At 42.9% G+C, this 24621-nt stretch overlaps 1 protein-coding gene across 2 annotated transcripts in view; it reads left to right on the forward strand.

The window, feature by feature from the left end:
- The window catches only part of LOC143211967 (discoidin domain-containing receptor 2), a 243136-nt gene that overhangs the window by 75430 nt on the left and 143085 nt on the right, over positions 1–24621 (forward strand). For both annotated transcript variants that reach the window (XM_076430163.1, XM_076430162.1), the window contains exon 2: positions 398–454. The gene's annotated coding sequence lies outside the window, so the exon portion shown is untranslated. The remainder of the gene's footprint in view (positions 1–397; positions 455–24621) is intronic.

The raw sequence follows: 24621 nt of genomic DNA on the forward strand, positions 1-24621 counted from the left end.
TATTTCAATTTTCTTGTTATCGTCAGCTGCTGCGTCGTTGCGAGCAAACGCGTTTCATTGTGTCGGGTGAGGACCAGGGCGAAGATCATTAGAGAGGATTAAGATGGGAATTTGAGGGGCTTTATTGTCTATAGAATTTTGTTTTATAGATTGGTTGTTGTTGCGTGCAGATCTTTGGATGGAAACAAAATTGTCTGTTGTGAGAAACCGAAGTTAAACTGTTTTATTATTTTAATCGTCTTAAACAGTCGGATTTGATTTATTAATTATTGCCATAATCGTTGTTAACATTTCCATGTGTATAAAATGGAAATTGTTGTATATAATATTTTTAGAAATAATTTTCGAAAGCTTTTTAAAGCAATTACTAACGATGCATTATTATTTTGTGTTTTAGGTATTCTGTGTCTTAACGGAGATTCACGCACTTCTCGAAAATTATCGTCTGTAAACGGTAAGTCATAAATTGCTGTTTTTTTGAATACCAATGTTATTGTAAATTCAGTTATATAAATATTCAATTCACGTAAATAGTTGGACACCATAGATGTGCCACTCTAATCAAGCTCCTTTCCTTGGAATGAAAAATGCTGGAGACCAACATATAAATTAGTGCATTTTGTTAAGAAATGTTCGATTCTGATATAATTCAAATTTATCATTCTACCCTGAATTTAATTAAAGAATGTATGTATTACATTGTCTGGGTTAGGTCTGGCTTCGATAAAAAAAATTGATAATTAAGGCTAACACCGCTTGGAAGTAATTCAGTAAAGTGTCTTCGTCTCTATGCGTGTGTCAAGATTCAAGCGACCCTGGCTCCCTGAAGTAACTAATTACCAGAAACAATAAAATTTCTTCCCCTCCATTTTCTCCGTACGGTTGGGAGAAAAACGCTGACTGGCAAGTTGGCTCGCATCTTGTACAATATTTCTGGGATAACCTGATCTATACCGTGGCTGGAGCCGGTGGAACACAGTGGGAAGTTGGCTAAAGCGGAGAAACAAAGAAGCCCCGGGTTTTTTAACGAACCGTAATCATACTAAATGCCGTCGGCAAGTTGTAAACAACGTCGACGCAGCGGAACGGTGAATTCCTGTTGCCCGGGAAGTTAAGACGGAAGCACGGCCTGTTACGTCGCGTTACGAAAGGGATGAAACGGTCGGATAAGGAGGCCTGTGGGGGTTGGAGAAGGGTTAACGTTGCCCTGGGTTAGGTATAGTCGCGCGTCTACGAGGCCGTCTTAACGTTTTCAAGCACCGCCGCTAAATATTCATCACGTCGAAAACGTAAGCGTCGAAATGTTCGCACGAGCACCGCGCTTTGGCCCCGTCGTCCTCGAGAAACCGTCCTAATCCGCGGCGCACGTTTCCGCGAACGGCAGAATTAAAATCGCACCGCGATTTCGGCTCGGAAAGGCGTGCCGTCACGCGCCACGGATTTCATCTCCAGACGGGGCCAAGTTTCACTCTCCGCGGCTTCGGAGTCTCGACGGGAAAGAGACGCGCGTAAACTCGTTGAAAAGTTTCGCCCTCTTCTCCTTTTTTCCCCCGTTCCGCCCGTCCTCCTCAGCTCCTCTCGCCCACCTGCGACAGGAATACAAAATTTCAATTCGCTCGTGCGTTCCTGAAGACTGAATTAGACGGATCCGTTTCATTCTTCGTGGATAAATCTGCAACCGCCCGGGAAAACTCGACGCCCCTTCTTTCAGACGCTCCAACTTCGAGCGAGACGCGAAAGATAAAACGCGGCACGTCTGTGACTATCGAAAGAGATTTTTCCATTATTCGTTGACGCCACGTCACTGCAATTTTCTTACTATCACAAGAGAGACAGTTCTCTTCAGCTTGCTAGGATTTTCAACCTGTTGTGAACACACGCGTCTCTGTAACACTCGACACTCTTTGACATAATTCTTTCAGTAATCTCGGCAAAATTTTTTTGTGTTTTTCATACCCGAAATAAATATGTTCACAGAAGAGGAATTCGATCGTTTCGGTTTCAAGATTTTTGAAGACAATAGAGGATGTGCTTCTTTTCAGTAGGATGGCGCAAGTATAATATGCATTCATGAATTTGCAAAGAGTGGAATGGATCGATGAGCCATAATAATAGACTGTAGTTTCCCCGATCAACAGATTGCAGGTCTCCGCATCTAGCACTCAAAGTAAGACGTCATGCGTTATTCGCAACGAAGCTCCAATCTGCGAGAGATTGCAAAATCTATTCCGATTGGAAGGTCTAAAGAAAGAAAATTACAGAGTATAGAGAATACCTTACACGTCAGCTTCCTTGTTCGTTAAAAATTGCGATCGGCTCGTGTCAGTGAACCTGAGCCACTCGAACCCAGAGTGCTATCTTTAAATCGAGTGAATTCTTCATCGGCGTTAGCTTGAATCCGGAAGCTCTGCATTTGTAATTATTGAATACATCACGTGTTAATTGTATCATAAAATTCAATAAATGTTGAAACACATACTTTGCAAGATACGCGGGGTAATTATTTGCAGGTTCCGTGTTCTATGAACTATTAATTCGGCCGATCACGTTGTCTGCCGTTAATACAATCGCGATTGGCTCAGGGGATATCGGAATTTATCAGACAATGGGTGAGATTTGCTTTTAAAGTTTGAAATTACCGGTAGCATGCCGCATTGACGTAACCCTTGAATAAGTTACTTCGCAATTCCGCGCACCATTGGCTGCTTCTACGCCATTGTTTGTATTCATCCAAGGTATGCACGCTCCTTGTCAGCCCCTTTGAGAACTATTGTACCAAAGGTTCTCGGCAAACGTACTCTGATCTGAAGGTAAGGTACCTGCCTAATCTAACTCGATAACCAGTGCCTATATGTGCAGACTGGGCAAACGCCCCGAGCGGGGAACGAAATCCAAAGTGAGTTTTCGAAGGGAATTATGTTCAATCGCTGGACCCTTTCCTCTTCCACCCTTTGTCACTGTTAAATTCATCCTTTCTGGACCTGCCATAAGAACTGCATTGTTATAATTAATTTGCGTATGCCGGTTGGTCGGATTTCTCACTAGAAATTAAACGTCTGTTTTCAATCTTAACTAGTCCTTTTAAATTTAAGGGGGTAGACACGTTTCTCCGGGATTGCAAGGGTGTGAGTTGCGCCTTCTTATTTCTCGATAATGCAAAGATCGGGTGTTACAGTAGACAAAAAGGCTAGATAAAAGATCAATCCAGGCTGCGATCGCTCTCAAAAGTCTTATTTTTACGTTTACGAGGCGTAATTTGCTTTAGATAGATTGTATCCTAGATTGATTTTTTATCTAGCGCTTTTGACTACTGAAAACCTCCATCTTTGCATTATCGAGAAATGAGAAGGCATCCCTTGCAATCCTAGAAACGCGAGTCTACCCCCTTAAAACGGTTGATAGATCAGACTTTCATTTGATCTAGAATGTCATAGAATTATTTACAGAATCACCAATATTTGCTATTCTGATTCACTTGATATTTCACTAAAATTTGACCACGGGAATTGCAAATCGCACAAAAATCCGTAGTGATTAGCTTGTTTAGCAAATCCGTCACGTTTCGTATTCCTCCGGTCGGAGACCGCGCTACACGTTCGAGGTAATCTAGAGCAGCGTGTCGTCGTGCGTCGTTTCGCCGATTTCATCGAACGCTGTTATTTCCCTGGATGCCACTGGAAAATGCAAATAGGAATGCTAAAGAAAACACGGAGCATACGTGTAGATTCTCATCGGGCCGGCGGCGGCAAGTGCTTGTCTCAATAAGAACGACACGTGAATACGCACAACGTTGTACGATGCGACGCGAGGCGACGTGGCGTTTCGTGGCGTGGCAGGGAGCGCAAGAGCTTTTCAAGCCCCGATTCCGTGGCACGTTTCAGACGTTCTCATCCCGTTGCGTTTGTTTAGCCCGCACGAAGAAGCTCATGATTGCTCAGGCTTCCATCGGGGCAAGAAGTCGCGGTCGCAGACGCGCTTCCTGTCTCCGCCCCGACTTCCTCATCCGTGCATACGCGTATTCTTCTTCTCCGCAGCCAACCCCGTTTGGAATAGTAAATAAGAATGGGTCCGCATCCTTCTTGCTCGGTATAACGTTCATTTTAGCGGGGAATGCGGAGAATGACGATCGACGGGGGTTAGAGGACGACAGGAGGAGAAACGCAACGTGGAAGAAGAGGGGAAGGGAGAGACAGAGGCAGACACGAAGCGTTGGAAAGAAGGAAACGGTGGGGAAAAGAAAATGGTGGAACGCGGGGTGGTAAACGAGCGAAAGAGAGAGAGAGAGAGAGGATGGTTGTCCAAGACAGCGGGACATTGTTCAAATTGCGGAGAGTGGAGACATCGATCACCGTGGTGCCGCCGCAGCTGAGCCCCCGGAGACAGACACCAGCGACCTAACCGTCCCTCTTCAACCTCTTCAGCCTCGCCCTCTGCTTCTGCCTCCAGCTCCCGGCACCCTGCTATATAGTATAGTCTAGCTATACTGTAGTATAGTCCGCCGACGCGTTCCGCTGGAAACTCTACCACGTGGTGATCCATCCAACCAACCCCACCTGCGCACCGACGCGTCGCGTCGCGTCGCGTCGCGTCGCGTCGCGTCGCCTCGAACGATGACTGCTAAATTTTTCAACTGCACCGAACCGCCTTACGTTATTATGCTTTTTTCCGTCTACCGGCAATCTCGTTGATACGTCCGGGGAGCAAAGCAGACAGGCCGGATAATCAAAGCAGTTTTACCTTACATCGACGATGCGGCAGTTAACTCTGTCACCGTTTGTTTTCTCTGCTTGATCGGATTCCTGAAGAGAGCTGTATTTATTTATAGAATTGTAGCTATCTCTTTTTTAATTGACATGTGCAAAGGCAGCTGTATTTACTGATGGAAACGAAGACGAACGTAAGAAAACAATGTAACGTTAATATTTGGAATATCGTTGTGTCTGAGATGAGGAGAGGTCTTCTGTATTTTATTTCGAAAAATGAGGCGACCAGCAATTTTCTCCACCCTCCTCAAATATTTTTTATTTCGTCAGTGAATGTTCGATAAGCACACTGCCTCGATCGTTTGCTGCCGACGAATCTCGATGTGAGATTCAATTATTCGTGAAACTCCATAAACCAATGTTGTCCGACGTAATCTCCCCAGTTTCGAGATCCTCTCTATACCCGTTAGTTTCTCTACTCAGCTCGCATTAAACGCCGTATTACGTTGATTCACTATGCACGATGCCTGTCAATGATTCCTGTTGTCAGCAAAGCCGGGTTACCAGCACGGAATTAAAAATTAAATTAAATTAGAAATGTTGTTGCATTTTCAGCTCGTTAAAGTTATTCTGTTGTTACTTGCAATTAATGCAGACAATTTTTATTTCTCATAACAATTCGCCATCTTTTGCGCAAATAAAAATGGCAAAATGATAATTATTGCTTTTCAACCATTTTAATAAGTCGAAAGTAATGCAACATAGCGTTTTCAAATTTTTGGCACAGTTGCAGTATTATGATTTTGACCAATTTCTGTTATAAATGCATAAAATCCATAGGCTAGTGACAAATGTAGAATTTTATTAGTAGAATGACTGTGGATTTTACCACGTTTTTATTAGCTCGCTTTCTTGTCTGTCTGTCTGTCTGTCTGTCTGTCTGTTCGGTACAAATTTTGCAATTGATTTTAAACTAAGTTGCCGATAAGCTAGAGCCCCAAGTTTTTCGTTTTAAATCTTGCAATTATTTTCATAGCTCTTAAAAAGTCACAATTACAAATTTTCAGGACTATTTGTATGGGGTTAGAAATCTGTATGGGGCTAGGGAAAATTATTTTATACTTTTTAGTCCGTTTTTTAAACATGATATTTTTAAAAAATTAATTTTTATTTAAATAATTATTTATCTACAGAAAATTCTTCCGAAGAATCAATAAAATTTTGTGGGATTCTGTGCCGTTACTTTCGCAGCCACTTTAACGTGATGCAACGGCGATATGTCTTTGCCGGGCGGCATCTCGGTCGAATCGAGTTCAAACAATTTAGAGAAGTTTACAGGGGAACGAACAAGTTCTTAGGAAATAAGTAAGTCGATACCTCGGCCGAAAGATCGAACGGGAAATAGAACCCGAAGAAGATTTACGAGGGAGCGGGGAATCGTCGATCGAGACCGGCCTCGGCCGGTCGTTAAACTTCGTTTACAAATCGGCTCGCGCGAGTGATGCATAGCGATCGAACAGCCTGAAATTATTTTCCGTCAGGTCCGGGGATAATTATATTCTGATCGCGGGTCCGTTCGCGATCCAGCTTGACGTAAATTACCTTAGACCATTTCGAAATTTCCGTGTTTCACGTTGCACGCGTGATAAGTGACCGCGAATTAACATCCCGAGCAGCTTCTTATTCATCGTCCCCCGAAATCACCGTCCCGAAGAATATATTTTATCCCACGAGACGGTGGCGTCAAATTTGGTGGTCGGTACGGTGTGTTTACTGTTATCGTAAAAATGTCGTCCGCAATTTAAATAATGTCTCCATAAAACGAGATTGAATGACTTAAATAAGCTGGTCCCATCTTGGGCAAGTATATGGGCCCGTAATTGTTTTAACGATGCTCCAATGAAATTTCGTGAACGTTAATCGCAACAGTTCAATATCATATTTCGCCTGGAAAGCTTAGACTTAATATTAAAATCGTGAAAAATGCTTTATCTCTAAAATTCCATCTTTGAAGGGATTGCGACAAGCATGATATTTAAAACGGTAAAAGAATTTAAGAACATCGGTGGATTATTTTGAACCTGTTAAAACCAATAAAGAAAGGAAGATATTTCCAATTAGCTCTTGTTTCGCGTGTAAGCGTTAATTTTATTCTGGATGAACTTGTAGAAAAGGACACATTTCCCTTTAAAATTTTGTCGGTAGGCTTTAGTTCGCGAGATAATTGCAAACAACTTTACTTGTAAATGTAAAATTAGCATAAAAATTCGCGATCTACTTACAATGGACCAAGCAAAGTAGATGTTCAAAGTATCGTCGAAAGTATGTCCAACGAATAAGAAACGGTAAAGAGAATGCGACGCAAATCGTCGAGGCAAATCGTGCTTAAAAATCAGTTCTGTAGATTTCGTGGCCAAAGAGCGAAAAAGCCGGGAACGTGTTCGTGTGTCACGCATGTGTACACCGATGGACAAACCGAGTGACCAATTTCGTCTATTCTTGCTCATTAGATATTCAGCAGCAGAAACAGGCCGCGCGTCCAATCCTGATAACGCTGAAATTTTTATACCCCGACATCGGTGGATAAATTCTTGGATACCGGCCAATACTTTCGCGATGCGGCCATTCTGTATTCTCCAATTTATTCCAGATCCACTTCGCTATTTATTTCAGTAGCGAATCCAACGTCGATTCCGTTCTCAGACAAATGTTCTGGCCAGCCTCGTATCACTTACAATTTTCCCCCGCCCCGGCCCGGTAACGTTTCGTCTCTGGTGTACGATACTTTAAAGAAACGTGGTTTCCGATATCCGTTTCTCATAGATAGTCCCCGGGAAGTAGATACGCCGGAATCTAGAAACGAAGTTAATCCGAGTGCCCCATCATTTTTGTAATACTTTTCTAGTTTTGCAGATCAGTTCTCAACTTTGACAAAACTTAATTGCTTCTGATAAATGGTAACACTACGTTTAATCCTGTAACGGTACTTTGAGGTATTTATGATTGTTTGCTGCTGCATTGTTGCATAATTTTGTTTCATAGTTTCAATCTCTTGTTGACATCTGAATGTTAAGAGTATTTTAACAAATTTTTGCAAGATTTGTGCATAGTGAAACTAATTTACTATGTTTGATGAAAAACAAGCAACACCTCTAAAATTGTATTTCTAACTAGCAATTCTTAAAGGAGGGAGTTAATTTTATACACATATAATACAAAAGTTTTATGTGTTCAGATTATGAAGAAAATACTTTAACAGTCTGATAATTCCATTAAAATTCGTTGGGAAATATTTATGAACGTGTCGCCCAACTAATCGAAGGCCAGCACCCCATCAGCATCGACGTAATGCACACTTCCGATGAAGCAACGGTGTGAGCGAAGATCGAGGACATTTACCTAACGGTTTACACGTTACAGTCTCGAGTACACCCTTCCCCAGGTTACACATGTTAATCTCAACCTAGTTACGCTTTTCGAAAGAAGGAACGCCTAGGTGTATATGCATAGTCGCAGTTCCTCATCCCACATCGCCGCTTAAATTTTACGAGCCCGGAGCGATCGGGGCGAAGTAGACAGCTATTATAACCGACGATGCACGTCAATTCGCTTCTTTCTAAAAACAAGCTATAATAAAGTCAGTTAGGTAAACGCGGCATTTGCTCCATCATCCAGGCTCCATACACCGAGTATCAGAAGCTAACAGAAGCGAACGCACACATAAGCACACACAAAGAGATCACGCGACGAATAACAAAGCACTCGATACTTCAAAGCATGCTATCGCGTCGAAGCATCCAATAATCCAACACGTGAAACTTTCTACCGGGATATTTTTTCAGAATAACTTTTAACGACTGGCCTGGTTTCGAAGAAACCCTTGTTGTAAAGAGATTTACAGCGATCAAATGGTTAGAGATACTTGAATTTCTAAGCAAATATCTAGCTCTAGTGAATATTTAATAATTTCTTATAAAGTGTTGATATTAAAAAACAAACATTGGGAATAGTGTCTGTCACATGAACAATACTCGTTCTTCATACTGTGGCTCTGATAATTTGATCACCCCCTGTAAAAAACAAAGAAAATATTGAACTTTTTCTGAGATGAAACTCATTCGAAATTATCATTGTGAATACCTCCGATAGCCCTTCAGAAATTGGCTTGAAGGACTGCGTTCAATTAAAGACATTCAAGGTTACTCAAAGTCACAGACAAGATCGTAGAAATAAAAATAAATTTCGGGTAAACTTTACCGGACTCAAAATTAGTGTATCTTTCTCCTACGAATTATGATATATTTGGTGTGTAATCCAGTAGATTTGTACCCGGCGCGGATGCAAATCGAAGTTTCGATTCTTTAGGATCAATAGTTGAGGAGCTATAAGGTCGCTTAAAGTTGAGCATTTTTTACAGGTAAAGGCGCCGCCATATTGGTTTTGTAGTGACGACCGCGAGCTGCTTACCCTGCCGCCCCCCCTCGACCTAATCCTAACCAACTCAGTAAGCGGCGACGTGCGACCGTCACTACAAACCAATATGGCGGCGCCCTTAGCCGGAAAAGAAACTGGAAATATGCTCATCTTTAAGCGACCATATCTCCTCAACTACTAATCCTAGAGGTTCGAAAATTCGATCTGCATTCGCGACGGGTACAAATCTACTGGATGAGGCACAAATGTTGAGTCCGGTAAAGTAAAGAGCAGTCTTTTCAATTGCTTTTGAGTTCGCTTGCGAACGCAGTTTCGCGTGTAAAGAATAAATTCCATCCACTTATTTTTTCACGAAGAACGTCCTTTTCTAAGTTGTCTGATTACTGCACGGGCTAGTTGCGCAAAATGGCCATTCGGAGAACAGTAGTTATAGTAATGGAGGTCCCGGACAACCTGAAATATCCGAAAGCAGCAGAGTTCAGACAGCAACGAAGAAATCTCGCGGAGCGGCTAAGAAAGTTCAGTCCTCTCGCGAATTATACTTCGAGTGTCGGCCAATCTGTCGTAGATGTCCGTCGCTGACGTGAACAACGCGAGCATCTTCCGGCAGAATGGCAAGACGCGCGTTGCAGTCGTGCTCGAATTATGCTCTTGTCTACGGTATTAATGGACGCTGTTAGGAGGCGCAACTCAGCCCCGGCTGGCATGCAGTAAAGCGCTTCTGTAAACTATAGCAACATCTTCGCAAGTATTAGTTCTCCAACCACGGAGAATACTTCACCGACTAGAATTGGTTGTTTCAACACTGAGCCGTTCGACATTCGGCTCTCCTGGCTTTAGAGAGTACTTCAGCCGTTACTCCTGCGCGCGGTATACAAGCTACTCAAGCTTGAGTGGTTCTTGCCAGTCTCACTTTCTCAGCCAGGGAGCATATTTGGTAAGACGATACTCTGCCAGCGTTGGATAACAATGCGACCTCGTTCAATTCTGCTGTTTAACTTATCGCTGCCGCGCCTCCTCCCCCTCCTCCTCCACCTCTCTCTCTCTTGTAAATCAACTGCAAAATTTCGGTGCGTTGTTCTCCGAAAGCCGATTTTATGCATCCACTATACCACCTGGTAACGATTCGACGATCATTGTTGATTTGCGGCAGCCCGTCGACCTGCACCGTCGAACATAAATCCTCCGGAAATGTACGGTACACCCTGTTCTCAAGAAGATACCAAGTGGGTACGTTTTCCAATATGCGGCTAGAATTCTGCAGTAGATCTTGTTCTCTACCGGAGCAAAATTAAATATTTACAGCAGCTTCAAACCCACTTGCTTCCACCTTGAAAAGCTTGTTAAACATTTCTTTGTTTTTTCCTCGACATACACGAGGTCAAATATTACGCAATGTAATATCAAACCTCAAGATTACTTTCTTGTTAAAAAAAAAAAACTTAAAAAATGTAACTACTAATTTGTGTTTGAAACATTTTTTTACACTACAGTTTTCAAGATGATACAGATAAGCGACTGAATCTGTATTATGCTGTTGAACCGTGAATATTGGCCGCGACTCTATTAAAATTCCTACGTTTTCTTTTGAAATGTTTTGCGCTGACACGGATGATAATTGCAGCCGGTCCCGGCGATCCTTTCGCTTCTCTTGATCGAACAATTTGCCTGTCATTACGGAAATTGTAACGGCGCGCCCGGAGCGGTGCCGCGCGCGCTGCCTTCCGGGACGGCACAAACACTTCGATACCCGCGAAAATGCTGAATACACAGTTTAAAGTACGCTCGGAATTAAAGTCAATGTCACGCTCTGTTACAACCAAATGATCCGACCTAAGTCGACCAGCGAAGTTTCTGCCCTGGCGGCGTAGTGTAAATGTACCCTTAAAACTCGAACCCCCACCCGTCCCCCTTCCGCCGTCACCCCTCTGTTCTCCCGACCAGGCGCTGTTTCATTCCCCTTCGTCGAAACTTTCGTCTCGACATAATTCTGTCCCGAGGTTCGGTGTCCTCGCAAAAGTACCTACTACTAATTAATCCTTTTAACAGCGCTTAAATTTAATTAATCTGAAAGTTATGTGGTCGAAACCCGGCTCCGCTCGACGGCCGCTGGCCCTCCGACGCTTTTTGTCCTCTCGCCAGTCGATTCCGCGACGACGACGCGACGGGTGGATGAAGTGGCCCGGGAAATTCGTCGTTGGAAATCGTATACATTAAGCAAGCTTTGAAAATCGGATTTCACGTCGTTTCTTCCCCCCGCGAGACGTCCTTCCAGGATTATTCGTCGTTTTATTCTCGGTCCCCGGGATTCATCCTCCTCCTTCGATCTTCTTCGGCCTTTTGACTTTGCGTTATCGTACTCGGCAAGTCTGTCTCTTAGCAGATTACTAATTCCCCGGGGTTTGCGAAAACGCGTGGACCCGCGAGGAACCGTCGGGAACTCGTCCTTCGCGCGACCTTCGAACAATAGCGATTATTCGCATTCCTCGTCAAGTTGAACGAACTTGAAATGTGTTGTTCAGGTCGCTAAACTACTTTTGTCTTTACGTGTTACCGCCAATTAGTTTCTGAGATATTTATTTAACCCTCTGATGACGAACAAGTGTACCAGTTTTATTTTTTTTTATTAATTTATGTACTCATGTAGCGTCGTTATGCATTTGAAAGTAAAGACGTTTGTAGTATTCATTCTTCTCTTCGCCCGTTTCTAAAATATCGCTCCGCTATTAGGATCGTTTATATGTGATGAAGATGTTGTGTTCATTTTTTCTTCAGCATTTTTCACTACCTTATATTGTTTGCCTGTTGAAAATTATTCAAGTTTAAAGATGACTGATTACTTACTGCGATCTATGAATCCATCGTCGACGAGTCGAGAGCGGCGAACCTAAAAGAAAGACAGCGGCATATCGAAGCCTGTTTCGGCAGGCTGTTCCTCCCCTTCGGTATCGAATAATGAAAAAACAACATTAACAGATCGCGGCGGATTAACCGCGATCCGGCCGCAGAAGCTTATCCGGCTTTGCACGGTTGCCCGTTGTGTATCTTCGGCCGGAGTCTATGATCACACCGTAGGAGAAATTTACGATCTCCACACTTTCTACCCTTCCGAAACTGGAAACAACCATCAGCCCCCCGTCGGCCGGTGGTTCTCTGTGCATTATCGACGCTAGCCCGCTAAGTTTCGCCGGGGAGGAAACGCTGCACGAGCCGATAGGGGATAATCAATCTCGAAACAGAACGTTCCCCCAGAGAGATTGCGGAGCGGAGAAGTAAGGGTGGAGAGAGCAAGAGAGAGAGAGGGGGGGAAGGAGAGACGGCAGGGTACGTGTGTTTGCATTTGCGTGCTAATTTGCCCTAACCTAATGAGAAACCGGCTTGCGCAAACTCTTCCTCGGAGCCGGTTTCACCCCCCGCTGAGCGTTGGACGAGAGTACCAGCCCTCTGTTGCTGCCCACCGGGCATAAACGTGTTGAAAAATTGGATCGCGAAACTTCGTGGCTCACCGGGCTCGTTGTGTTTGCCGTGGCGGCGATCTTTAATGAAACTAAACCCGACACGGTAACTAACGGCGCTGGACTATTTGATTAGTTTTCGGTATTTGCCGATCGACGGTGTTACGATAACAACGGAACACATGCGGCCCCGACGCAACTTTCGAAATTAATTTGTTAACGCAAACCAACCCCTTCAGCGATTGGGTATCGTCGTTTTGTAACGAGCATTGTTCGCCCCGAAACATTTCGATATTTCCCCGTGAATCCTTATAACATCCAATCGTTGAATTATATTGTTTTGGCTCACGTTCTAACAATTACCCGAAACCACCGTACGTTAATTAATAATGGATATTATTCAGTTGATTGCGATCGTTTTGAGGCGTTCTTCCTGTAGAAATTGTTCCGGGAATATCATGTTTTACGTCAAATTAGTCGGTGATCATTTCCCGCGGAATCAGAACGAATCCTTTCGTTATGTCATACATTATTATTCTCTATGCAAGCGTAATTGTTTGTTCGGGAAAATAAATTCGATCTCGAAGGAATCGCGAGCTTCGAAAACGAATTTTAATTTCTCGGAGACTGTGCTACGAACAAAATACAATTCCCACGAATGATATACTTACAACTGCGGATCTTGAGGGAAATTAAAAAATTCTTACATCAAGAATATCATTCCCTTAAATTCTTTTAATCTTTCTCCTATTCCGAATGACTGCATTTATGACAAAAATGAGTAGGTGTAATGTAAAACAGTATAAACATTAGAAGAATTGAAAAATATTGTTATATCATATTCAAGCTATTAAACATATTGGACGAAGTTGGACCAACTCCGCCCACTAATTTCCGATTCTGTCACTAACTGTAACACACCGAAGTTCTTCGGACACAGGGTGTACAGCGGCGGCATAATCAAAGGACGAACTTCACGTGAGCCACCGCGAGGTTCGGGTCTCCGGCGGCACGCGTTAAAAATTTAATATCGCGTGGTTAATAAATCAGGTGTTCCATCACAGTACCCGAGGACGTTCTCTGAAGACGGCCGGCTCGGATTCATTCGCGAGGTTTCTTAAGGTTTCCGAAGGACGCGTCTCTGGTCCGACGGAATTTCTTTTCCCGAACGAAAATTCGTCGGGGAACGAAGTATCTTTGTCAGCGTCGGAGCGGCTGGGTTTCGAAGGGGGTTGAAAATGAAATCAAGGCACAGGTTACCTCGGACGTAATTGTGTTCGGGCCCTGGTACCGGATCGATGGCCGCGGGGCAAATGTTAGCGCAACAATTAAACTGGCAGGAAGAAGAAAGGAGAAAAGGTGGAGACAAGGGCTCACCTCGGTGAATGCGACTGCGCTGCTCCCATAGACGCGCGCGCGGCCGTCATTATGCGGGAGGACGAATGAATCGCGACAAAGGAGGAACGGTAGGTAGTAGGAAACGGGCAAATGTTTTCGAGTAGTCCCACTTCCAACGGATCCATTGTTATTTAACGCGGGCACATTGAGGATGAGCGCAGGAGGCTTGAAAGACGCGAAGGAGACACGCCGGGGAAAGGAGAGGACAGCCGAGAAAGGGAAAGCATTGTTCGAGTTCTGTTAAATACGATCCTCTTTCCCTTGCACGTGCAAGGGTGCTTGATATTCAGCGTATTTCCAACGCGGCACGGTTATCAATCAACCCTTTTTCCTCGCGATAAACGCGGAATTGGACAATACCGACCAATTTCTTGGTTCACGGACGATGGAATTATTTCGACGCGAAGGGGATTCGACCAGCCGTCAACAGACACGTTTGTCGGTTCGGATACAAGATACAACGCCTACTCGTAAGCAGAAACTTTATTGGTAATTATTAAACTGCGGACCTTTATGCAAAATAAAAATTGTCCGCATCGATTGCAAGAAATAGAAACTAAATTGAATGTTATTTCTTTCCTTAATGATTTCAATAGTGAACAAATCATATACACTCATTGTCAGTCCAATAAGTATTCGTACACCCTTTAAAACAGAATAACTTTTTTATAATTGTACCAAACGATCTGATTATTTGTAAGCACTTAGAAGCCTTGGTTTTCTAGATAATATGCAAAAAAGATTTTCCAAAAATTACAATTGATCAGGTTACATGCAAAAACAAAAAAAAGCATTTTTTAAAACTTTTTTATTTGGGTCCCTAATGAAAATTTAAAATATATGTTTTGTAGATCTATGTTAGTTATACACATGCTGAAAATTTCATCGAAATCGGTTGACGCAGGAAAAAACGATTCTGTGGATTTTAAGCAGAAACTGATCAAATCAAAAGTCTTGTAAAACTACGATTTTCACCTATTTTAACCGCTCGTAACTCGTTTGTATGTCAATCGATTTTGATGAAATTTTCAGCGAGTGTGTAACTACTATACAGGGTGTCCCAAAATAAAAAAGTTTTAAAAAGTGCCTTTTTTATTTTTGCATGCAACCTTGTAAATTGTAATTTTTAGAAAATATTTTTTGTACATCATTCAGTAAACTAATGCTTCTAATTGCTTACAAAACATCAGGTCACATTTGGTGTAATTATAAAAAAGTTATTCTGTTTTAAAGGGTGTACGGAGACGTATTTTACTGAGTGTATTGACATCTTCGATTTTTTAAATTTTCCAACGATTTTGTATTTTATCTACTCAATTTTGTCATAAATACATGAAGATCCGCAGTCTAATAATTATACAGAAAAGAGTACACCTCATCGATTCTGATGAAACTCAAATATGTGGTAGAATCTATACTTCTAAGCAACTTTTTCCTGTGCGTGTTATCGCCGCTACTTAATTTGAAACTGGAAGAATACCAAACATTATTATATTAAACAATTTATTTAACACAGGCTTCGCCTTTGCATTTATCATAATCGACTTAAAACAGGTATTTAAGCCAACATTTTGTTTCCCATCACCCAACATAAATATTATAACCATAAAAACATTTAATACAAGAAATGTTGATTGTATAACCCATAGAAATACTCTTACAGAAGCCCCGAGACCATTAAGCACGTCCTCGCAATAAGCCGATTATTCTTTACACCCAATAAACGTCGATTAAACGCGGACTGGAATAAAAACTCTGATTAAACCCAGAGAGCCAAGTAACAAGAAACGATTTAACGCTGGAAAAATGGGGAAAAACAATGTTTTCACGACACTATTAATACAAAATCTGTCCGACAGACAAGCCGCAATTCGGATGAAGCATCTTTCTCTCCATTAAAACGCGAACAAGAAGACAAAAGAATGCAAAATTTCGTTTTTTTTTTTTAAATAAAACTCGATGCGATCTCTGCATGGAACGGATGTAATGTTTCATCGGTCGGCTTAGAGCAGGATTACCATTATGTTTCACGGATTACACGTAGCATCGAATATACCGCGGGCAACGGAATACATTTTTTATCGGAGGGAAAAACAGCGGCGAGTCGATTTTTGTTTTTTAATACACGCCGTCGAGTGATGGCTGAGCGTGCTAGGGAGGACGGTGAAGGGTGCGAGAGGGGGTTGGGAGACCGCTGCGCAGTATGATTTTTATTTAAATTTACAGAGGGGTGTGTGTAATGCATCGTCGAATTGGAAACTTGATGCGCGTCGGCTAAATGAAAATTTGTTGACACGCCCGCCCGGTGACAATAAACTTCTATTTCATTGTATAATGCCGATCGAGCACGCTCCAAAATAGAAATCCCAAGCGTCATCATCCCCGTACTTGTAATTCGACACCGTTCGTTCCGTACTTTCAATTCGATACGTGCATCGGAGAGAGCTCGGACCCGTGACTTCGGTGGTGTCGCGAGAATTATTCAAAATGCAGGGAAAATGACGCGGAACGTAAGTAATCGTGAATGATATGGAAAAAAAGCGGTTCGTGTATCGTTCGCTCGCCATTTACTGCCTATAAAGTTTGAAAAATAGCATTCTTGCGGCTCGGCCTCGGCGTGGCAATAAAAAAGCTGTCTGTACGCTGCCTCGCCTTTATACGGCGCTTTTACGACAGTATAAAAATATTATTAAAAACGATGGAAAACAGCTCCGTGAGAGACCGGAGGGAGTCCGGTTCGCCGGAAAGCACAGGCAAGGAAAATCAATTAGGAGTGTATTATCGCGTGAAAAGTTCGCGATAGAAAATTACTTCATAAAAACAGGTTTCAAGTAATATCGAATAATTATAGCGATTCTACTTCCAACGGGGCATTAAACTGCATTACGATGTTGCATACGAAACCTTTCCCTCGCAGAAGGGGCTGCCGATGCTTAAAACTTTTTGCTGTCCCGAGCACTCTGCAGAGAATTTCTTCCGGGACCTATTAATTTATTGTCTGTTTAATAAAAGAAAGTCGAGCGGTTGAAAAATCTCTCGAGTTATCTTTTGGGTTACCTTTTCGAGTAATGTCTATTTTAAACACATCAGTTAATAAGTTTTTCTTCAATTTTTGTCTTCTCGTTACGAAGAATTTAATCAAACAAAATTTCCTATTTTATTGGTGTAAGAATGTTCGAATTTTGTATGTTGTCAATGCAAAACGATATTCGAGTAAATTTATTGTACAGAAAAGACTTCAAATAAGTCTTTATCTCATATCTTCATCATCAATCTGAAATAGTGAATGATTATTTATATATAAATTAACGAATAAATTATTGTCCTGATGAAAAACGACAGCTGAAATTAATTATCGTTCTTCCACAAATGGAGAAATAGCAGTACATGTCGCGATCAATCCATTCGGGTAGGACTATGATGATCTCGTCCCTAGTCACAAGTAAGACGTTTGATTTTGGGCGTTCAGACTGCATCCGTCTGCAATCAACCATACATCCCTGCATTTAGCGTAGTTTCAAGATGGAAAATAAGCTCATACCTCCAATCCGGACATAGAAAGGAAGTAAATCCCCGCTAAGGATGATCAATCCACATAAATTGCAGCCTATACGATCTCGTAAGCTTCTGATAGCAGCTAAGTAAGATGTTGCGAGGATCACTTGTCAGGAGTTCGAATGTTTGTTCCTGGACGCTTTTGGGACGTATGAACGCCGATAGAGTCATAATTGGGAGTGTGCTCGAATGTCGAAGCAGTTCACTTGTCTAAGATATCATGAATATCCATAAATACATCACCCAGATCATAATTGGGACACTTGGTTCTTTGGTAATAAGTGCTGATATTTAAGCTAATTATAACTTTGTGGAAAAGAGTCGTACAACAATTTACTCTGGCTCGTTTTACAGTCTAAAGCCTCTACTTTCAGGACATTCTATAGATTTGAAGACTGAAGCTTTCCCTTTAAAATAACCCCTTAAAGATATCTGTACGCGATTTTTTGTATCTATTCTATCAAACCTCCTGGAAAGTGCCATTCTAAAGTCAATGAGAAATCTTGTTTCCGACTATTTGTGTCAATTTACGTACAGAAAAGTTACTTCATTATAATAAACAACACAGCCTTGTAGCTTGTTTGGCAGTTAGAGTGGGGCTAGACGTCTCGTACGATCGACAAATGTTTGTCTGTCCGAGTTCATTTGTCCGGTAATTGTGACTGCGTTCGAATGCGTGCCGAAGGCAGTGATTATTCGAGGCAACCCCGTAAATTCTGTTCGCGGTCTAAATGTTAGCGGGCTGCGTACGGTCACCCGTACGGTATATAGATCAGTGCCGAGTGTCTGGTTACCGCAGGAGAGTGTTCGCAGCTATTCAACCGGGGCCGAAGAACCCACTCGCGACTAAGTATTTTCAACGATCCGTCCCTGGGCGTTCTCTCCTCTCCTTGGTAGCTCGGTCAGATATATACGTGCCGTTGAATAACTCGTGGTCATTAGCAACCGGTCCTTTTTACATAGAGTGCCCAGTATGTAACACCCTGACGGAATACCTCTCGCGCCATCCTAGACCCCGGTAGCCTCTCCTCCCACGGTCCTTTACAACCCCTCGAACCTCTTTTCAACGGACTGCAACGATAATGAGTACTATTTCGGTAATGAGGTCGCGCGCCATTGAAAATCGCGGGGAAGCACGCGATCCACGCTCGCAGAAACAGTGCCGAGCGAGTGCTTGGGAGACCGTAAAACTTAATGAACGGAGAAATAACCGTTTCGAAAGAATCCCTGGATCTATTTCCTCCGAAACCCCCGGCCTCGCTTCCTATCCTTTTTACTTCTCCGCCCCCCGCCCCCCGGGGAATTCCCATCTAAACGACCAGTCGACTTTTCACTCGCTGAGATTCGATCTATCCGCCCTCTCCCGAAACGCTATCAACGCCCGGGAATTCCTCCGCTCAAAAACGCCCGCGCGACGGTGTAAATCGACTTTCTTGTCCTGCCCGCGCACCACTGTTCTTCCACTTCCTCCACTTCTTCGTCGTCCGCCGCTCCTCATTCGCCGCACTGCCTTGCTACCCGCCGCTCTTTGTCCGGAATCGAAGCTGCGGTAATCATTTTTCAAAGAGCTTCCGCGCGCGCGCGCGCTCGCGAAAGTTTATTCTCTGGAAAATTAATCGTCCTGTTTAACCCTTATTTCTGTACCCTGGCTTTCCGGTTCAGCGTAATATTTCTTCGTACTTGTGAACGACTCTGACGATGTTTCTTGACCATTCTGTACAATGTCGATTTTTCACGACCTTTTCGAACGTATTCTTAAACATGATAATGTTTTCTGACCATTTGAAACACTGATTTTCAATCTCGAAGTCAGCGATCGTTATTCACGAGATAATTCACATGAGCGAACAAATGAACTCCCGTCATTATCTGGATACAACGATACATTCAAAAGCAAGCTAATAGAAGATCAATCCATCTATGCTCCTTGATGTTCACTCAATCATTCCTAAACCAATCAGAATCCAATTGACCGGATAGAACGGCTACCAGCCTCGAACAGAACAACCCTAATCTTCTCATGCAACACACTGAACGTTGCAAATGCCTAATAACGCCTGACATACATTTTGGTAACCCTCAGCTGGCGAATAACACCTGTACGATTTCGGTATACTTTGTAAAATGAAAAGTCCATCCAATTTCGAGGACCTTATTCGTTTTAATTTTAATTTTAATTTTAATTCTAATCTGAAATAAACTACAAATTTTAACCGAACGCGCATTTGGTAAAAGTAATCAATTGTATTAAGTTTGAACTGTTCCGAATCACTGTAAATATGTAGTGGAAGCTTCTGAAATTTCGCAGGAATTCGAGGCTTGTGTGAATTCGCACGCGTAGTTGCAATCGCAAGATTGTTCGTTCGCGTTGATTATTTCCCTGTATCTGCGTCGAGTCGTCGCCACCAAGAAGAATAGAACAGACGAAAGGAACGCGAGAGAGGGGGTAAAGTGGGACAACGCAGAATCGAAAATCAGCTTCGTAGTACGACGACGACCTCGGCCCTGGAAATTTCCGGGCCGGTGATAACGTTCCGCCCGAATAGATCGTATCTTTTTCGGTGAAAAGTTGACCGAAAGAGGGAGGGAGAACGAAAAGATAGGTTCTCGGCCGTGAGGCAACGACGAAATCAAAGGAGGGATTGTCGCAGAGATTTCTCCTCGGATCTGCTCTACATGTTATAGGTTACCACGTCATTATACGTGAATTGAGTTACCGGCGGCTCTCCGGTGCAAGCTCCTCCGACGCGACGCCTCGAAGAAAAGGGGAAGAGGCGGCGAAGCATCACGCAAACGAAGTGGATCGTTAAAGCCGTCCTTCGATCCTTCCTCTTTCGCGAGCAAGTTTTCACCACCCGGGAATTTAGAGATCAAGACGGAAGATTAATCCGGCCGGGAACATCGCGACCTTTATTTTCTTCAATAAAGTATCTTCAAAGCGATTGATCTAGTTGCAAGTTACCTTTATCGGCCGGCGAACGCCTGTCAATTTTCGCTCGAATTACAAACCTGTTAAGATTTTAGACCATTTTTAAACGTGTCTGGTAAATTTCGAATTGCCACGGCCACTTTAAACTTGTTCTGGTACATTTCGGTCGTTCATGACCATTTTAAATATGTCTGGTACATTTCGAATTGTCACGACCATTTCAAACTTGTTCTGGTACATTTCGGTCTTTCGTGACCATTTTAAGCATGTTCTGGTAAATTTTTACCTTTCGTGACAATGGTCTATGTTCTGATAAAAGACGATCTTTCTTGATCATCTGATACATGCTTTAAAAAATGACGATCTTTCTTGACCATTTTGAACGTATTTTCTAAAGTGACATTCTTTTTTTAACATTTTTAGCGTGTTTTCTATAGTGATATTCTTTCTTAACCATATTGAATGTATTCTTAAAAATCAGGTTCTGTCTTGACCATTTCGAACGTATTCTTAAAAATCAGGATCTTTATTGATCATTTCGGACGTTTTCTTAAAAATCACATTCTTTGTTCTCCATTTCGGACACGTTCAGAACACGAAGATCATTAATAAACATGTTGAACGTATTCTGAACCATGACGATCTTCCTTGATCATTTTGAATCGTACTTGGAGCAATGACGATCTTGCAACATTATCTCGTGCATGTTCTAAGAAATGACGATCATTTTCGTTTATCTTGTTCACGGTTCGAGAAACGGCGACACCAACAACAATTAAATCACTGTCCTGTTGCGAGAACTCGTCCGCTCACAAAGACACCGGCTGCGCATCGTGTGTTTTCAGCGGCGGCGCAGCGCTGTGTGTTCGCCAACAATTCGAGACGGAACCGCGAGTCAAACGCAGTTCGAGTGCGAGCATTAAGTTGCAAATTTTCCTAGGGAGATGACGCAACCGCGCATCGCAGGGCTTGAATTAATTCCAGTGACGTCTCGGGTGGCGCGTTACAAGGGAAATAGATCCGAAGCTCACGCTGACGCGCGCGCGAATCCACGCGCGGCGGTTCATAGTAAATTAGTTAAGTACTCGGGGAACAAGGACTCGCGACATCGCGGGACAACTGCTCAGCTTGTAATCTCTGACACGTCGTTGAACCGGAAAGTCGTGTGTGTGTGTGTGTGTATGAGATCGACGTTGTACATCGGATACGTTGAAACAACGGGCTTGTGTGTCAGTGACCTGGTGCGTTCTATACTCGTAGCTAAAATAAAGAAGGAGTCACGGCCGTGGATACGGGAGGAACGCAGGAGACAAGAGACTCGAAAACGGAGAAAAAAGAAATGTAAGAGCAGAAGAGGAGGAGGAGAAGAAGAAGAAGAAAGGAGACGGTAGGAAACGATGGAGAGGCAGATGTGATAAATGGTAATTGCGCAAAAGTACCGCGGAGGACACGAGTAACACCCGTTCCTCATTAGAGGCTTGTTAGGCCGCCGAGACACAAAGTGACGGAATGCGAAGAGAGAACCAGAGGGCACAGAAGTCGGAGTGTTCGCGGAGGCGCCGTCTTTTCTGTTTTACACGCTTTATCTTCTATCCTTTCACAGCCGTCTGCTCTTGTTTTAGGTCAACTGCCGCCGCGGTGACTCGCCTCTCTCTCTCTCTCTCTTTCCGTCTTAATAACCGATCGCTTTGATCGCCTCGAGCCGCCCACCCTTGTCCGAAATCGTCAAATGAGATCCTACACAAATTAGATTCTCTCACGGACTCTGTCGCGTTTGATACAGTGCTGTCAAAGCGCATGGACACCGCCGGAAAAAATCTTTTGAGAACGCCACTCGTGCAACCCCCTCGCTGCATCTTCTCGTCCCACTTGAAAGATGCACGGAGAAGTTATAACGCTGTTTAGAAACTTTGTAGTTCACTCGTACGCTTGCCGTAGCTACGGCTCCGTTGTTATCTGTGAGATAATATTGCTTGAACTACGCTCGCGCGGCACGGCGAACGGCGGGGATTTTGTAGGGAATTGAATGTGGTGGTTTTCCGGAAATTTTGGGGGAGGTTTCAGTCATTATTTTGCTGATTACGAATGTATTTATGCAAACTTTAATGTCGGAAATTAATCAGGAGAATTTGAACTATTGTAACCTTTGAATTAAAATTACGACTGTATAAATTATAAACGTCGACGAGCATCGTCCAGAAGGATAGCCAATCATGATAAAAAAATCTTCTTTAATGGGCTCTTTAATTTTTAATCTTTTAAAAGACAAAGGGTGCCACGACAATAGATTACAGTAATGAAAGAAAGGAAATGAAGCATCGATGAATCGCGAATTCGGACCGTGTTTCTGCATTGTTCAGCCAAATTGGTCGGTCCCGAAGCCGCGAGCACCGCTGCAGCCAATTTACAGGACAATCGTGCGGTGATTTGAATTTTTATAGCACTTTGAAGAGTTTCATTCGACTCTGGCCAGCGGTATTATTGTTTAGCGCTCGCCGCGGATTTATGGGCCCGACATTTCGACCCGACCTTTCGACCCATCCCTTTTTCCCTTACTTTTCGCGAAGCTCGTTATTTCTTTCGAAACAGCCGCCGCACGGAGTGGCTTCTCCGCGGCGAAGTTTCTCTCTGGTATTTGATTTAATAGGATGCTATAAAAGGGGTGCCCCCCGCCCCGCGTCAGGAGCGCGGAGACGTTATTTTGAAAATGTGGAACATTCCTCGGATACAAACATGTCACGACGCGACGGCGACATGAAAGCCGTAATTTAAGAAGCGCCGCGCGGCGCTTTTGAATGAAAACTTAAATCACTCGGTGCCTTCTTCCAACGTTGAATGCTTTTTCATCGGGGCAGACGTACACCACATTGAGATCCGAATCCGAGCACGAGGACATCTCTGTACACATGAGTCTGAACTTTCGAGGACCGGGGATTTTATCGAATGTGAAGCTTTTCGTGTTTGGGATTGGGGAATTAAACGGGACAAGTTTCAATTAAGCGATTCAACCGTGAAATGTAAAAGCTATGTAGCGTATGTTATTTTATTTGCTATTATGCTCGTGTAGAAAGGACAAAGGTCATTTCAGATCTATTCAAGTGACCTTTTACACATGTAGAAAATGGAATCCGCAACCTTTAAAGAATGTGTTAAAAATATTAATAAAATACGATAATTTTCGAAAGAGATGATGATTTAAAAAAGTTTATACATATACAGGGTGAGCCCGGGTAAGTCGGTTTTCCTGTAAGTGGACGCGTAGAGGACATGTGAAGGTCAACTGCGGTTTTTTAAATGGAGTGATATACAGTCGCCGCGGAAAGTATGTTGACAGCATTGAAAACTCGTAATTGAATTAATACGAAGTTTGATACCCTTTGTTTCTTATGACCTCTTCAAATCTTCTAGGCATAAAAACTGATTTATTATTCCGAAATTTCTCACTTACACTTTGATGTAAGTGATCCCACAGGTGATCAATTAAATTCAAATCAGGACTTTGAGGCTAGTTCGCATTCATGTTTGGAGTTGTTGTTTTGCTGGAAAATATAGTCACAGTGGATGTTCATTTTTATTGTTGAATCTTGTAAATTCTGTTGCAGAACATTTACATACCCTGCTACTGTGTTAATATCCCGTCTATAAAATGTAAATTGCCAACACCATTTTCAGAAAAACAATCCCAAACGTTGATTTAAAGCATTCACCTTGAATCTCCATACATATTTTGTTCAAAAACAAATCACCAGTTTTCTGGAAGAAGATATATTTAGCGACGAGTCAAAATTTGAAATTCGATGTTGTAATACAAGAAAATGTGTATGGAGAAAGCAAGGCGAGTATTTCATTCAAGATCACTGAAGGTCAACTGCGATGGAAAATATTTGCTGGTGTGTAACAAAGTTAGCAAAGTGTCAAAAATGACACAATTTGTTAAAATTGACAAAGTACCCAGAATACACCGTTCCCCAAAAAACCACGCTCCCCAGTTCCCTTTCAAAGACCGCAAACAACACCCCACCGTGCGAATTAACGCTTCAGTCGCAGTTTCGATCGGTCCTGCCACAAATCCCTGAAGAGTAAGCATCCGGTTCGACGTAAAAACTGTAGGAGCGCACCCTTTAATATTCGAAGCCACTTACACCGC

The sequence above is a fragment of the Lasioglossum baleicum genome, chromosome 9 (genome assembly GCF_051020765.1).
Source record: "Lasioglossum baleicum chromosome 9, iyLasBale1, whole genome shotgun sequence".
NCBI lineage: Eukaryota > Metazoa > Arthropoda > Insecta > Hymenoptera > Halictidae > Lasioglossum > Lasioglossum baleicum.